The sequence below is a fragment of the Coturnix japonica genome, chromosome 11 (genome assembly GCF_001577835.2).
Source record: "Coturnix japonica isolate 7356 chromosome 11, Coturnix japonica 2.1, whole genome shotgun sequence".
Classification (NCBI taxonomy): domain Eukaryota; kingdom Metazoa; phylum Chordata; class Aves; order Galliformes; family Phasianidae; genus Coturnix; species Coturnix japonica.
In genome coordinates, this window is record NC_029526.1 from 10,576,198 (window position 1) to 10,593,647 (window position 17,450).

The 17,450-nt window shown below is 34.3% G+C and overlaps 1 protein-coding gene across 4 annotated transcripts in view; it reads left to right on the forward strand.

Moving 5' to 3' along the window:
- The window catches only part of CDH11 (cadherin 11), a 228,116-nt gene that overhangs the window by 127,440 nt on the left and 83,226 nt on the right, over positions 1-17,450 (forward strand). The gene's annotated exons all lie outside the window — the stretch shown is intronic.

Here is a 17,450-nt window from a genome sequence, read left to right on the forward strand (position 1 = left end):
AAATGAAGAAACAGCTGTATTGGAAAATCTGATGAAAAGGTGAATAGGCATGGGCAGAATAAAAGGTCAGTTTCTCTGTCTGAAACATGTCTTTTTGAGGTAAAGCCCAAATAAGTATTTTTAAATCGTGAAGCGGCTAGCTGCTTCCTTATAGCTCCTGTCAGTCACCTTTATCTATCCCAGGTATTTATAAGGCACCTATCACTTCAGGATCTAAATGGCATTGGCCTTCCATGGAAGGGAATTGTGATAAAATAACTTCATGGAATAAACTGACAGACTGCAGAATATCTTAGGATGTGAATTTGCTTGTGAGAGTGAATACGTCCCCAGTGCTGAACTACAAATAGGTAAACTCATTTGTAAACACTTATGCTTTACGTTATGACATAGTTTTGGTACATTGTCCATAAAGTCCTTGGTCTTCTCAGACTATTAGAATTTAATTTTCATGTATTTTACGAAACCACGTTTTTAATCAGTTTCAAACAGAATTCTTTGCAGAACTGTAGCAGAAGTAAAGAAATTATTAATGAGAGCATATTGGAAATAATTGTTTAGTAAAGAAGAAGCACTGAGTAATACCAGGATAATTATATGTTCTGTCTCTATAAAAACTATATGCTTGGCTAAATTCTGAAGCATTACTATGAGATGAGTTTCCAGAACTTCAATTGGCAGTTGACAAGTGCAAAATGATGGACTTGGGGCATGAGGATGATAGAACCATTTTGTGTTTTGTCTGGATACCACTGAAATGCTACTTTCTGCAGCAATAAAGTTCAGCATCTGAAATGAATTGCTCTTTTACACTTAGCTTGGATTTACAGGGATAAATAGTTAAATTGATCTCTGATCAAATATCCAGTCATTCCAGTGGAAAGTAGAACTGTTCTGAAGATGGAGGCTTCTTTAAGAGGACTGTTATGTGGGCAGAGGGAAATTAACTCTTAATACCTTTATAGTGATAATGCTTTTTTAAAAAAAAAAAAAATAAAATCTAAATGTGTGTATATTTGAGCTAGAGGTTTTGGCTTGCAGTCTTTAATGATGTGCCTGGTAATGCTGAATTCTGGATTGATGGAACTATAGTGAATACACAATGAGGAAATAGAAGTAAATTATTTAAAATCTAGTAATCAATTATAGGAAAAAAAAAAATAGAAACAACCTGCTGTTATTAGAGAAAGTGTGGGACTTGGGGGAGTTTGTTGTTGTTGACACTGAATCTGTTCCTTTTATTAAGGATTTATGTGGGTAAAAATACTACTATGAGCTGACAGAGCATCAATATATCCCATTCTTATGAACTCAAAATCTGAAAATGTGACAAAAAATGGTTGTTTTGGTGAGTTCTTTCACAACGTCATGCAAGACCTAAAATCGAGAACGTCTATAACACATGTGCCATTTGAGAAAGCAGAATGCATTTTCTGTTCCTAAACAAAGTTTGATGTTTTTCATCTGGAGTTGGTTTTCTACTGTCAGCAAAAAAAAAAAAAAAAAAAAAAAAAAGATCATGGATGCAGTTGTGTATTTATGGGCAAGTTTTATCTCTAAACAGATTTGTAACTAAAAACAGAAATATCTTTTTATGGGAGACAGCTGGTTGGGAGATTAAAGAAACACAGCAAGGGAGGGGAGTTCAAATTAACAAACATTCCTAGACAAGGAATGCCTGTGAGCATTAGCGAGCTTTTAGATTGCGACCTAAAAACATATCTAATCTCATCGACGGGTCTGTACTGATGGGTTTCACTTTGTTATTCAGTGATAAAGAAATCTTTGAAAAGCCCAGTGTGGAGCCGAAGCTATTCTACATTTTGAAGCATCGGGCAGACCCCTCAAATGCGTGTCAGTGCAAAAATGTCCAGTTATGCCAGGAGTTTGGGCTCAAACAGTGTCAAGCTGTTAAATCTAGCAGACTTCATACTGGAAAAGTATTTGCTGGGACAAACTGCTCTCAGCCTTCAGCAGTTCCTGGGAAATTTGAAGGTCCTTAAGCAGCATTGCAGAGTCTTCTCATGAAAGATGACATTTTGTCATAGGGAAACCAAAGTTTGGCTCTAGAGGAGCAGAACATCTGAATGAGCAGACAGGGATCAGCTTGTCCACAACAACTCACAATGGGACATAAGGCATTTTAAAACCTTTATCTTGAGAAACAGTTTAAGAGAAAGTACATGATATTGCTGCTGTATACAAGATGGCAGCCCTCACATAGAAGCTTCTTTTTTCCATAATGATACAGCATGAACTCTTGAAAGAACAAACAGTTTTTATGCACAGTGAATATTGGAATTGCAGGACCTTGAGTTATTTGACAAATCTAGTTGAGCTTTTCTCATAAAGTATACAGTAATATGTCATTTAAAAATAGTTGGTGTATGTCTGTGCATATTGTATTCTGTCCTTCCTTGTTTAAATATTATTACAGGGAATGCTGCCAGTTTCTAACGGAGCTATTGTTTGTTTTTAAATCAGTAATGTTACATTTGGAATTGTGTTCATCCTCACACTGTGCTCATTTTTATATGATTTTTGAAGCTTGTCTTATAAGGGCACATCTTCTGCAGGAATAAGCTAGATCAGATTTGCTGACTTACAACTGGACCGTCACAAAATCTTATCCATGTTCAGAAAATTTCCAGAAATATTTGGACTAAAAAGAGAAGCAGCGTATCATTAATCTTAACATCAGCTGCATTGAATCCAGTCTTCTTAAGTTTTACATGATGTATGATTGTGGTTTTCTTCTCTTATACATATCCTCTACAAAACTGAAGGGGTAGAATTCTGGCCTCAGTGTAGTTTGCTGAATGTATCACTTATTCATCACATCTGATTTAGTTGTTAAAACCTCCAGGTTTGCTCTGCAAGAATGAAGAGAAGGGAGATTAAAAATATTATTCTGATAGTCATTAAATGCCTCAGATGAGGAGAAGAACAGTCAGTATTCAACTTTCTTTAGATCATTGACAAGAACATGAAGGAAAATGTTGAGGAATCACTGTGCTTTAACGAGTGTACACATCTTTGTGCTCTGACACTCACTCCTCAACAAGTTGATATTTGGCCATAAAAAGTGGCCTTATTTGGTAAATGAATATGAATGGCAACAAGATGAGATCTTTTAGCTCTTTTCTGTTTGGAAACTTGCAGTAAATCACACTCTCTTAGAAAATATCAGATATTTGGGTGTTGTATTCAGCAGAACGAATGAGTCTGTGCTCTGAAACAATTCTCATTATTGTCTTTTAAATGAAAAACTATGCACATTAAATTTTAAAATGGAAGTGTTTTATGATTCTTAATTTATGCTATTGTCAAATAATAGATTCAGTGCATTTTTTAGGCACAGGGATTAAACAAAACAAAGTTAGGCTTTTGGATTGAGCTAGCTGGAAGGGTGGTTTCATTTTTCTATGGTATTCTGACAGATATTATGGGGAGCTAACTATGGAATTTTAGGACAGTTCTATTTATGTTTTAAAGTGAATTGATCACAGGTGGTTTTGGCAATTTTAGCTTTCTCCTTTGTAGTTACAATTATGCATATACTCTACAAAATCAGAATTTTATCTCTGAAAATCTGTTTCTTTGTGAGAGTATCATCACTTTAGATCTTTCTCACACATGTTGCTGATTATATCCTAACGAGGAAACATTTTTCAAATTCATAAGTTAAAAAAAGAGAAACAATATATTCTGATTCTTCAACTCAAGAAAGTAATGTGGGTTTTGCTTTATTTTGGCTAGAATTCTTTCTTCATTGTGTGCAATTCTAATCCAACACACATTTTTATCTTTCACTCAGATTGACATTTTTAGTTTCTACATGTTTGGATAGAGATTTACCTCTATGGAAAGACTGAAATACATTGTAAAATTTCTACTTCTTATTACAGAAAAATAGTGTTGGTGGTTATTCCATATAACTATGCAGAGAATATTGTCCTACACACATTGCTTTCTGCAGGGTTTTCCACCATAAAAATGGGGATGGAACAAATTGAAGATTATTTGCTGTATGTGTTTATCTGTCATGCAGATTTCACTAGATATTTCAACCTTAGATTTGCTTTTTCAAAATTATATATAATTTTTTTTTTTTTCATTTACATTTATGACAGGTTAACTAATCTAGGAAACTCAACTTAAAAACTATTTCCATGGGCAGCAGCTAATGCTGATTTTATTCATTCTAAGAGTATATCTTGAGTGCATCCTTCTGCTCTGAAAACAAATATTTTTTGAATTTACAAAGTCAAAATTGTGTATTTCATAAACATGAAAATATGTAATCTAAAATTTTCATATGAACAACAGTTGTTATTTCAACATCAGCAGTCTTTGCTATGATGACAAGGAATATTGGTATTAAAATTATCAGCAGTAATGGGACAAGTTCTGTAACTGGCATTTAATACATAAATCATAGAATCACAAGGTTGGAAAGGACCTACAAGTTCATCTAGTCCAACCATCCTAAAAATAAAACAGAAATGAATAATGAATAAACAGAAATAAATGAAAGATAGTAGAACTTTTCTGGTATTCCGTTTCTTTTGTATTAAGGAAAAAAAATAAAATAAAAAAAAAAATCAATGTGCAGAACAATAGCAATTACAAGTAAAGGAGCAATATGAAGGAAATTCCTGGTGTAGTACAGGCATTTATAAATGCATGTGTACAGAGCTTAGAGACCAAGTAATCAAAAAAGGTTTTTAATTTCAGTATTGGATGGAACCATTAGATTATCTAGTTTGACCTTTTAGGTGTAATAAATCTTGCCCTTTTACTCTACTGTACTGTGCCCCACGATATTAATGAAGCAATATCATTTTACTAAGAAAAACATCTACATGGGAAGAAATGAAGGCACTGTAACTCCTTATTTATTACAGTGTTCAGTTATCCATTATAAATATATGCCCAGTTTGGATTTGACTGATTTCAACATGTTTTGTGCCAGGTGTGTTTAGGATTTCCCCCATGAGTTTGCTGTTTTGTTAACTGAACTCATCAAAGGATTTAATATTCTTCTGTAAGAATCACATTCACTCATTCAAGTCGTCCATTTGTCGCTGAAAGTTCCTGTTGTCACAGTGACATTACTGAGACAAAGTAGGAGTTTGTTGCTGTAGTTCTAGCTACAAATCAAACTGTTAAACATTAGTCTTGCTTGCGTGTTTTTTTGCAGAGGGCCTGGGTAAAGTAACAGTTTTGAAATCTAGTCTTTGTGCTGTCTCATCTCTGCAGCCCAAACCATTTCCAGTGGGCGTAATCATGTTAAATGAATTTCCTAACAGTGTTCCTGAGAGCGAAACTCGAATATTTCCTTAAACTACAGAGCCAGCAGAAATATTCTTATTTAATTTCACAGTGTCATTTGTATGCAGCGTTTATTTTAAATGTTACTGCTAATATTTTAATGCTTTACAACATTTTTGCTAGTATTCTCTTAGTAACATTAATACTTACTAAATTTGTTAGGACATATATTCTGCAGAACTAATTAATAAAAGTCACTGGTAATGCTTAATAAAATAGGATAGCCAGTATTGTAACAATGCGGAACTGAAAATATGCTACCTTTTCTTTCTCTTGCACTTCTTGCTCTTTTTTTCTAGGGCTACATCAGCTCCAGTATTACAGTTCTTTCCTGTCCCTTTGTCAGAGAGAATTCTGAGAACTTCTAAATGATTCCTATTTAAACATTGATGCAGTGATTAAACAGTTGCTGTTGTATGGACAGACGTAGAGTTATGCCCAGATCAAAACCAAGTCACTGGCAGGAAGAGGAAATTAAGCTAAGATCTTAGTTTCTGAAAGGGAGGTGTTTTTCAAACTCTGGAAAATAATTACAGTTGCAGTAACAATTGAAAGCACCACAAATAATGGAAAATAATTTCTTACCATACTGGGAACATTAAGAATGTTATATGAAAAAGAAGAAAACCTTCTGACATTAATGCAAAAACCAAGGTTATATACCACAGTATTGATTTAATGTAATTATTGCTGCTGTTCAGTGGTTACTTAAATGGTTAGCTGAAGGTTAAGTAAGAGTAGTAGTAAAGAAAGAAGGAGAAGAAGCAGAGGAAGATACAGAAAGATAGAGTGGAATATTCATTAGTGTGGATCAAGTATTTTTCCTCTGTGAGGCTTTATGACATGTCCCATCATCATCCATAATTATCTCCTGTTACCTCAATTGCTGTTTCCCTCTTCTAGCAGCCAGACAATTCTGCATCTACAGTGCTGAATCCAGTTTATTTTTATGTTGTATACTTGCTTCAAGGAATAACAAAATGGTTTTCAATTAGAGGCAGCATTGCCTTTAAAATAAATAAATAAATAAATTCCATTGCTATTTTCCTTGGTGAATTTTTACCAGGTGCAAGCATTGTTCAATACAATGGTAGCATAAGATGGGAAACATTAGATGTTTTTTTACTTTCCAAATTGATAGTGCTGTGTTGTAGTGAGGAAGTCAATATCCACAAGTCACGGATGGAGTCAGTCCAACAGGAGATTTTAATAAGGATGTCTAAACTGAAAATTTCTTTACGGGATGTGTCAGTGTGTTCTGATGGGTATGTTAGTCCATACAAATCCCTTAGTGCTGCCACAGTTTGAGATTTTCTTTGGCTTCCTCTAGGGATTCTGCAAATGCTAAAACTTCTAAGATTACAAACTCTCAAGATGATAGAGAAGATTTAGATAATGAATTGTGGGGCATGTTCTGTTTATTCTGCTGTTAATCAATGAGTCACTTTACACAAGAATATTCAGAAGAGGAGCTTGACCATGGTGCAGCTTTTCTACTTGCAATAGACTATGTGTAACTCAAGTCCCGTATGGCATGTTGCAACAGGATTGAGGAAAATTGAAGAGAAATTTTGTAACCATGGATAAATGACTGAAGTTGAAATAGGTGGTTCAGCTGAAATGGAATGAACATTTCAAGACGAGCACAAGTTTGTGCAGCATCCCTGAAATAGGGAAGATTTCCTGCAGATAAGGTCACAAAAGGCAGAACAGAATCAGTTGTACACCAACTTTTGTGCAAAGGTTAAAAACAAGATGATTGATGCCTGCTTAAGAATCCAGAACAGTAATTTTTTTCTTAGAACTTTGTCTTAGAAACACTGCTGAGAAAAAGTGATGGAGGAAATCATGTTTATTTCTGCTTTACATGCCGTCTTATTTTTAATCTACTTTGAGAAAATGGCATCTGCCTATGATTTAGGATTTACTAATATGGAAAATGATTTCTACCGTGCTTGATCTTTTGAAATGTTTTGCTTTAAATATTATCTTAATGGACATCTCATCACATTTAAAACATCAGTGGAGGAAAACAGAGCTACTTCAGCAGTCAAAAGACTTCCAAAATACATGAACTCTTCCAAAAAGTTCAGTTGGATATAGGCACTCCTACTCCATAGTGATAGGATTGTTCCCTGAGGGCTACTAAAAACAAATTCTATCTAGTGTTTTCTGAGACTGAGAAGTGATTTCAGCCTCTGAATTAGGGATGTAAGTGTATGGGAAGAACTCCAGTGCTTCCATATGCTCCATATTTCCTTGGCTGTAAACTGTACAGCTGAGGGTATATTCTTCTGCAAATTTCTGTTGAGTAAGGGAACATGGTACCTAAAATGCAAGAAGAAAATACATTCTGATGTGTTTATTTTAACAGTAAATATAACAGTTAGTTAAAAAGCAAGCATTTTCTTTTTTAAAGTGATAGTTTAAGCTAAACTATGACAAGCATTGTAAAGGAACAAGCCTGGGGACTCATTATCCAGATGGTCGTGCTAAATGATACAAATAATCATGTTAACTCACTCACTAAGACATTACTTACAAACAGTGATGTAATGATTAAGGACAGTGCAGGTTCTGATGTTTTGCTGTTGTTGTTGTTTTTCCTCTTTCAAAGGCCTTTCATACAATTTACTTAGAATGTTTGCTAGTGTGGCTTTTATGGGTGGGGATGGATGAAGAGGACGTTCTTATTTGATTTTTATTTTCTTTGGCTTTGTATTTGATGGATTACATATGATACACTCTTTTTCCATAACAAGAGTAGTATGGCTAGTTACGGTGCTTTGGAAAATTTGTATTTTTAAGCTGAATGGCAATTAGCCATTCTTATTTTAGGACTTCTGTAATATTTCTTTTCCCTTATCTGTGCACATTGCCTTGTAGCTATTATCCTTGCTGTTTAATATTGCATCTGATGTCTTACCTAGGTCTTTTCTGCCTTGCAACTCAAACATCAGGTGTTTGTGATTTCTGTAGGTCACCTCAGTGTTACATTCATACTGCATTCTTTCAGGCAATCTGTGCTTTGAACAGAAGCAGCAATTTGTAGTTTCCTTCTGTACCTTTAGTTTCATTTCTTTCATTTTGTATTGCTTTATTGGGCTTCCCAGACAGCTTTTCATGTCTTAGACTTTTCTTGGAGGATCAGCACTTCATTTTTTATAATCATACTGTGAACTGTAGAGGGACCAGGATTACCATACAAGAAGAGAAACATGGTATTTCTTTTAGCCAATGACATAAATGTTAATGATGACTTGAAGAAAGGCAGTATACCAAAAGAAAGCATTTCTTGAATCAGAGGAGCAACCCAAATAAGAAGCTGTGGGAGTAAATGGTAGTTTAAGCAGCATAAACTTCTGTCTGTGGCCTTTCCTTAAAGAGTCAATAATCTGTAAAAGTGGACTATAGGTTTTGCACTGCCCAGCTATTCTATTCACTATCTGCCAGCTTATGTAGATACTGAGGTAGCTGTGATGTGGAGATATTAAACTGAACTACTAGCAAAATACTTCTCAGTATGCAGGATTAGCACTATGTCACTATTTAGCAGATGGGATTAGCACTGTTCTAATCATTCCGCTGAATGATGATGTGTATGTCTGGTTTGCTCTGATGGCTGGTCAGGGTCAGGATGAATAGCCATATTATCCACTTTTTCATCCTGTGTACATGGCATATGTGGCCATTAATTACCCCCAAAGCATTCTTTGCTAAGAGCTGAGCATGTGGGTAATTGTTTTGCAAGCCAACCAAAAAAGCTAAACGAAAAGATGCTACTCTCAAACTAGTCTATTTATTATTCTATTAAAGGTAACAAATATGTTAATTTCCTGTGAACTTTAATGGAAACCCTTTCCGAATATCTGATATGATATTTCCACTAAGAATTACCATTACTTTGAACATTATCAAGGCAAAATGAACCCATCATTCCTTAGAGGAATTTACATAAAAATGAAGCTATTCCACCCTCATGTTGTAAGTAATACAGTAATCTACTCTTTATACTCCCTTGGCTTTTTAAGCCTTTTCAGGAGTGTTGTACAATGCAATACACTTGATTTAAAGAAACTGGCTCTTGATAAAAACAAGGAGTCTAGTGGAGCATTTCTGTGATTGTATGAGGTCAGAATATTCTGCACAGGAAAACAGGCATAATTCCATTGATTTCAGTACAGATTTATGAATTAATACAAAAATTCAGCAGCTGTAGATGTAAGTCTCAGCAGGCCAGGATGTGAGTACTGGACATGTTGGTGTTAATATCTTCATTTAGCTTTAAATAGATTAAAAAAACAATGAGAATTTGATCCTTTCCAAGCAGGAACTGAGGATTTCAGCCACGATAAATTACTTCCATCCAGTAGAGGTGCAAAATTTTTAATATACATTTAATATACTTTCTGTCTGCCTCTAAACAGACTTTAATTGTAATGTTTTTTAACTGAAAAAAAAAAAAAAAAAAAAAAAAAAAAGGAAAAAGGAAAAACACCACAAACACAACTGTTGAATCACTAATAGTTAGTCAGTAGGAAATGTCAGTTGAGAAGGATATAACTCGGCTACAAACACGCCTGGAGAAGGGGTTCCCCAGAGCTGTGTTACTGGTGGGGAGCATCTGCAGTGCTTCCCACAAATTTATCTGTGTGCGCAGAAAATGGAATCAGGGAAAGACAGTGCAAAATGCAGGTGGAAAAGGTCAGTACTTTTCAAAATATTATTATTGCTGTTGTTGTTGTTAATGTATCTGTATGTGTTTTTTATTTTGTTTTGTTTTTTTTTTTACTTCGGCTCCCTGTGCATTGTTCTCCAGAGCAACATCTGCACTGAGGGTAGGGGACAGTTGATAGGCACAGTGTCCTGGAGGAGAGGTTCTCCTGAGCTGCAGCTGCTGCTCACCGGGGTAGGTGCTGAATTGACAGACACAGACTAAATGTGACTGCACTGAGCAAAGCTGTAATTTAGATACAGCTCTCTGTAGTAATGACATCTTGGGGTTGGCAATGAAAGAATATTGTCCTGATAGTTTCACTCCCTACATCCAGATTTGGATCTAATAGCAACAGAAGCTTTGCTGTGGGATAAGTGAGCTGTTAAAATCACAAATTAATTCATGTGTAAAAGTGCCCTTTCCTAAGGCACTTTGTTTGATGGCAATGATAATACAACTTTGTATTATGGTGATAATACTTTGCATTTCCTTGGCATCTTTCATCTCAGGATTTCAAAGCACTTCACGAACGTAATGAATCATGCCTCACGACACCCTTGTACAGGAGATGAATGACAAGTCTCATTATAATTGCTTTGTTATGGAGGCAGATTTTTAGCATTCGTATTTAATGGAGTTACGGTATTTTGCTTGTTGAGAAGGCAGTATGTAAGTTTTTAGTATATTGGCAAGTCCATTGATTCTTTAGACAGTGTGTCATTTTAATTTAGATTACAAGGTATTAGTTCCGTTTTGTGATATGGATCGTCATTCCATAGATTGGTATGGTTAAGAACGTGATTAGATTTGCTCCTCATTCTTTCCACTTGCTGCTGCAATTACAGTATTTCCAAAAAGTGCACTGAAAAATCTCCTTGTCTTGGACACAAGTCCTTCACCTTTAGAAAAAGAAGCCATGCATATCAATTCTACTCACTAAAATTAGGTTGGTGGTTGGTGGTGTTTGTTGTGGTTCTTATGTTGTTGTTGTTTTCACATCTTAGCCATCACCAGAGACTCTTTGATTTTTCTGTTGTTTGAGCTAATAACCATAAACACCCACCAGCCTATTGAATAGCTTTCATCTGTTTTGCATAACTGTTTCTTTTATGAGGCGAACCTGTATTGTTGACACACAGATAAATCTATTTGATTTTTTTCTGACTCTGCCTTATGAAGATTAGAACACAAGAAAATACTTCTGTTTTCCTTTAAAGATCTATGTTATGTGATGATGAGTAACATTATGCATTTTCCTGTTCATTTTTAATTATTTATATAATTTTCTAATTAGTTAGCAATTAAAAAAACCCAATTATCTAACTTTCTGCCTTTATCATTTAGATATGTAGGTTTTCAAATATGTGCCTTCAAGGACTTTGAATACAGTACAGTATTTTGATGACCAATGAGGCTTAGCTGTTTTTCTACCCAGAAAATGGATAATGCTGCGATAACATTGCTATTTTTAACATCATGCTGCTATTAATAGAGTTCCACTTAACCATCTCCATCAATCATCAGATGTCATGTAAACCGTACCTTGAATAGATTGAAATTTATGCTCTGACTTGATTTGTGTCATTATAAAAGTTTGTTTTTACACATTTAAACTGCTGTTTTTTCAAGTGTCATTGGCTTTCACACATCAAATATGTATGAAGATTGATAAAAATATGCTGGCTTTTTATTTGTTTATTTATTTATTTCCAGGAATATGTAAATACTAAAAGTACTCTGGATATGTTATCATGAGAACTCGTCCATAAATTCCTGAACAACAAACTCATGAAAATAGTATGAAACCAGTGAGCTTCAAAATTTGAAAGTTTAATGGAATATTTCTGAGCACATCATTATCTCATTAATTGATGGAACTACTCTTAGGTGTTCTCATAAAACTTCCTTAAACTGAGTAGTAAACTAACTTTTCCATCCTGTAGGCTGAATGAAGCAGTTTAAACATTCAGCTTTTCTTGTTGGAATGAAACTCACAGATGACAATTATTTTTACTAAGTGCTGTGTTCTGCTCAGAGGGCATTGCAGATGGATTTTAACCTTTTATGTTTGGAAAAAAAATGAAAATTTATATATATATATATATATATATATATATATATATCTGCATTTCATTTAATTCTTCAGTTAGAAATAACATTTTCACACATCTTGTGTGAAATACATGAAAATATATCGACTTTCCTGAAATGCTTTCTTTCCCCACTTCCTCTCATTCAAGTCTGCACACTGGATTTAATGGAAATTCACCTATGATTTGTTGTTAAAACCTTAATTTAGTATTTTAACTCTTAAAAAAAAAAAACGTTCTTAACCATAGATAATTGAAGCAGGTGAACAAAAAAGGATGTGTGAATTAATGCCAAATTAGACAAAGCACCAACTATTTTGTGCTGAAAAGAAATATTTTCTGTTAATTGATCGTTTAGTTAAATTTTTACAAAAGTGGATGTGCCAAGAGCTCTGAAAGGTGACTCTTCAAATAGCAAAGACTCAGTGTCAAGAGTGCTATTGGACAATGAGGTGAAATGCATATACGCTATATAACTTCAAGCTACACAAACTAGTAAAATACTATAGTGCAAAAATAATTTGTATTTAATGGACTATTCCGAAGAGTCGTGTGGGCCATGTTTCTATACATGGCATGTATGTGTATATATATGTGTGTGTGTATATATATACATATAATAATGAATGAAAAATAAGAGTATTTTATTTCCTAGTGACAACTTTCCTTCTGGAGAATGAAGTTATGTTGACATTTGAATACTTTATGTGATCTTTGAAGCAGGTTCTGCAGCCTCAATGCCTGATTTCAGGATGTAATTTCTCTAGGCAATAGAAAATAAGCTATTTTACCCTGTGCATGCATTTTATTTCAGAAAACCTGTTACATAACTGTATGAAATGTGAATTAGAGCATTTTTGCCTTGGATTGTCCAAATACTGAAGAATCACTTCTCAATTACAGATGTTTAATTTAAGACTTTTTTTCCTCATCCAAATTTGAGGGTAATAGAATTTGGAGACATCTTCATATTACACCATTGTGTACTGCTGCATACTTAGTGTAGAATGTCTATATATAGTATAGATTATTTAGAACTGTTTTCTTGGTATCTTTAAAATCTCAACATTTAAGTTAGTGCAGTATATCCCTGAAGTGGATGATTTAAAGTGCTTAATCTTCAAGGTTAAAGATGCAAAAAATGTGTTTCTCTAATCTACGTGGATGTTATTTGATAGTTTTATACATGGAACCATCATAATTGTACTCAGAAGGAATATGGTTATTTGCCCAACTTCATGATTATTTATTTTGTACATGCATGCATAGGGTTACTGAATGGACACCACACTAAAAATTGCATGTGTGGTTCAGGAATGTGGCATTAACCCCTTATCAAAATCTGTTATCTACAGATCAGTACCAGAACAGAAATCACAGTTTGTTAATCAATTCTTTGGGATTCTCATTTATTGAGGAAAATTTATCACTAAAAATTATCGCTCTATGACATCTAGAGCAGAAGATAGTTATTGTGTCGTCTTATACCAGAGGAGAAATTAATTTGAAATAAAAATCATCCTCTAGAATTACAGGTTAGATTGTTGCACTCATCTCAATGATGCTCTTAAAGTATGCTGCAAAGGGCAGCATAAAAGCACAGATGTGTAAGAAAAAATAAATTTTCCATTAAATTCAATAGGAATATGGTTTAGTGAATTAATTAAAGTAAGCAAGATGAAGCTTTTTTTAATTAGGTGTCTGACGCTTTTAAGGATTTGAGCATTGATATTGAAATACATATACACATGCTTTAAACCTATGCTCGAAGTTTTACTGAATGAGTGGCTAAAAAAATAATGGAAACCTGCCCAATAACTATAATGGAATGAATCCAGCTACACAGACACCCATGGAGTTCCCTTCCACTTGCTTGCAGATGTGCACATTCTGTTACGCTCTTCCATGATACTCCAGTTCTCTGCCAACTTTCAGGTCCTTAAAACAGGTTCTTTTGGCAGCTGCAAATGCTCTTATCAGCAACTGCATTTGAAATTTATCCAGCTCTCAGACAGTTGTAAAATCTTGCAAATTGAAAATCCTTGGATCTCCTGGGATATCACTATTTAAGATCATGTGTAATCTCCTTTTAATATCCCCTCAGCAGTTTGATCCTGATCTCACAGTGATGTAAATTCAACTGTCTTGAAGCCAATGAAAAACCTAAGAAAACAATGTTGTTATTTTGGAAGTATAACATGAGAACAAAATCTGAACTAGCAATGTTTTATCTCATGGAAGTTGAAAGTAGAAAACATGTGAAATACATAGTCTTGCTTCTTCATCTTTATTATTTTGATTTCTTTGAGCTTGGTATGAAGAATAATTATATTAATAATTAATTAGTTATATTCTCTAGCTTCTTCATCTGTTTGTAATTCTTTATTTTGCACTTCTCCTGTGGATACTTTGTTAACTTTTAAACAAAGCAGGTACAGAAATCATAAAGGAATAGTAGTCAATTATATGAATGAATTTTTCTGCATCTTTAGGAAAGCCAACCATTTTGGCAAATTTTATTATTAAAATTAAAAGGCTATTGTGGTCCATGGATACAATCTTTTTCCAAATATGTGAACACTTGTATCTCTTGGGGAAATAAGGATGTTATTTATCAAGACCTTTTTTTTATTTACCAAAAGCAATGCCAACTTTCATTGTCATGCTTAATAAATACATAAACAAATGTCTGGACAGATAATATACCACCATGGTTTTTTTTTTATGTATGGCACAGTAAAAATCAAGCTGTGTAGCCAGGACTCCATTCACGGAAGAACAGGTGGACTCCACTGGAATAGGTGAATAGTAAAATCCAAGGAATCTAACTGGCTTGTTTTACATATGTTCTTTCAATTTTATACCAATCTTGGTCCAACTGAGTGCCATACGTTGAAAAACATGGTGGGCAGTAATGGGAGATAGCATTTCAGACAGAACTCAATGTTGCAGAAGGCATCCACTTCCCAAGAAGATGCTTAGAAAAACCAGGGAGAGTCAGTATAAAAGCATCTCTAAAAGCAGAAAACAGCTACAGAGAACCTTGAGCAGGTTACTACACTGGAGAGGCTTGCAGGTACTGCTTTCCATGGAAATGAGTTCATCTAGATGCTAAACAGTTTAGTGAGGGCTACTTGCGCATTCTTAGACCACAGCAGCGGAAAATGGAGAAAGATGAGACTTTCTCTGTGTATGTATCATGGAAATGAAATAATTTTCCATGGATTAAGGGCTCTGCAGATCCAGAACATCTGTAATTTTCTCTGATACTTCTAGGAATGAGCCCCTGAGATGTGTTAAAATTGTATGAAATGCTTATGAGAAGCATTTCTTTGTGTTCTGTAACCTGAACTCAGGCTGAAGAGGCCTAGTCCTCATGGAAATTTGCATTAGTTTCGTTGTTAATTATGCAGTTTTTCTTCCTTTGTTGATTACATGTATTGAATTTTCAGATGGAATATGTTTTACTTCTAGTTATAATTGACAGTGTGGCAGCATAGTTTGAGCATTTTTTCCACAATGTGTTAGCAACCACAGTATTTCACTGGGAAAAACCTGACATTGTTTGATGTTTTAAGCATCTGTGTTAATCTACCTTCTGATTTTGAAAAATGGAAGGTAAACAGTAAGATATCTCAGATATTCAATCAACAAAAGATTTGTGTTATTTTTTTCCCTTGAAGAATAGAAAAAACACATCACCAAACCTACAAAAGAAATAAAACAAAAGAGTCAAATGACTGGTCAACTAACATGTGTTATAAAGAGTTGTATTTCTCATTGGCATATTTATAGAACACACCTGGGATAGAAATCTTGTATTTTAATTATGGAAATACCAAAAATTAAATTGATATCCAAAATATAAGTTGCATAAGAATTGTTTACATTAGTTTCCATGGCCGTTGCAATGATCTCATCCCTGTAAAAGTGGTAGAATATTTGTAGTGAGTGTCTGACCATGCACAGTGGATCTGTGTGATAAGTTAATAGGAGTTCATAATTAGATGGAGCCAACATGTGTCTTCCTATCAGTGTGTGCTTGTTGCTCAGTGCATGAAAACAGCTTGTTCAGCCCTATCCCGTGTGTGGATGCTGCAAAGCTGCTGGGCCTGATCCAAAGCTTGTTGAGGTCAAGGCAAAGCCTTCCATGACTTCTGTAGTTATTGGACGTGTCCGATCAAGATCTCCCTTCTCGTGTTCCTCCAGTATTTTAACCTGAATGTTTGTACTGATTTCTAACAGATGTCTAAAGGAGACTATTTTTTTTTCATAGAAGTTTGTTAGCTTAGCAATCTAGACATCAATTAAAGATAAATGTATGTCTAAGATTCCTGAAGAAGAACCTATCATTTTCTAATATGGCTTTTATCACCTCTCTTAGTATGTAATTTATAACCCTTGACCTGCTTGTATATGAAACAAAAAATGCTGTGCAATATATACATATATTTGAAAAGGGAATTTAGAAAAAAAATATTACCATGCCCTTCAAATAGTTACCTGAATTCAAGCAAAATGATACTTATTATGCATAGGATTTTCAAAAAAATTATGCTCTAGTACTTAGCAATCAATGGAATTGTAAACCACATGGCAGGTTTATAGTAAAACAGTGACATTTCATTTTTCAACAAGTTTAATAACAGAGATTGTTTTCATGTTTTGTGATTGATTATTGTGTGAATCATCTAATGTTTTTAGTTATGACTCATCTGACAAACTGTAAAGTCTAGTTATATTTTTATCTTCTGATAAAAGCAATATTAAAAAAAAAACATAATCTTGTGGACTTTAAATAGTCAAGCAGATCTATATTTCTTTTTATAGCTTTTTTATTCACTTCAGCTCATTTGAGAGAAATGACAGTATTTTTCTGTAGCAGATAGATGTTAATGCAGTGATAGCGTATCACTTGGTTCAGTGTTGTATATGGCATAAAATAGAATTTATGGCTAGAGGTTTATCATTTTGTCATTATTTTGCTATTCTATATACAACAGCTCAATTTATAATTGTTTACTGAAATCTTGCAGTTGTGATAGTGATTGATCTCCTGGATCTGTGCTACACGGCCATTCATATACTGGTGTAAAAATGCTTTGATTATGGCCTTGTATGGATAGATAAGTAGCTACTGACTCATAGTACCTGGAAGAGCATGGGGATATACACAAAAATCACAAATAAAAATCTGAAATACGTGAGGCACATGCTGGGCAAGATTGACTATCTCAAGCTGCGGGCATTAAATGAAGAAAGATCTTTGTGCTAGATAAGCATGACTGCCTGGTGTTTGTCAGTACAGA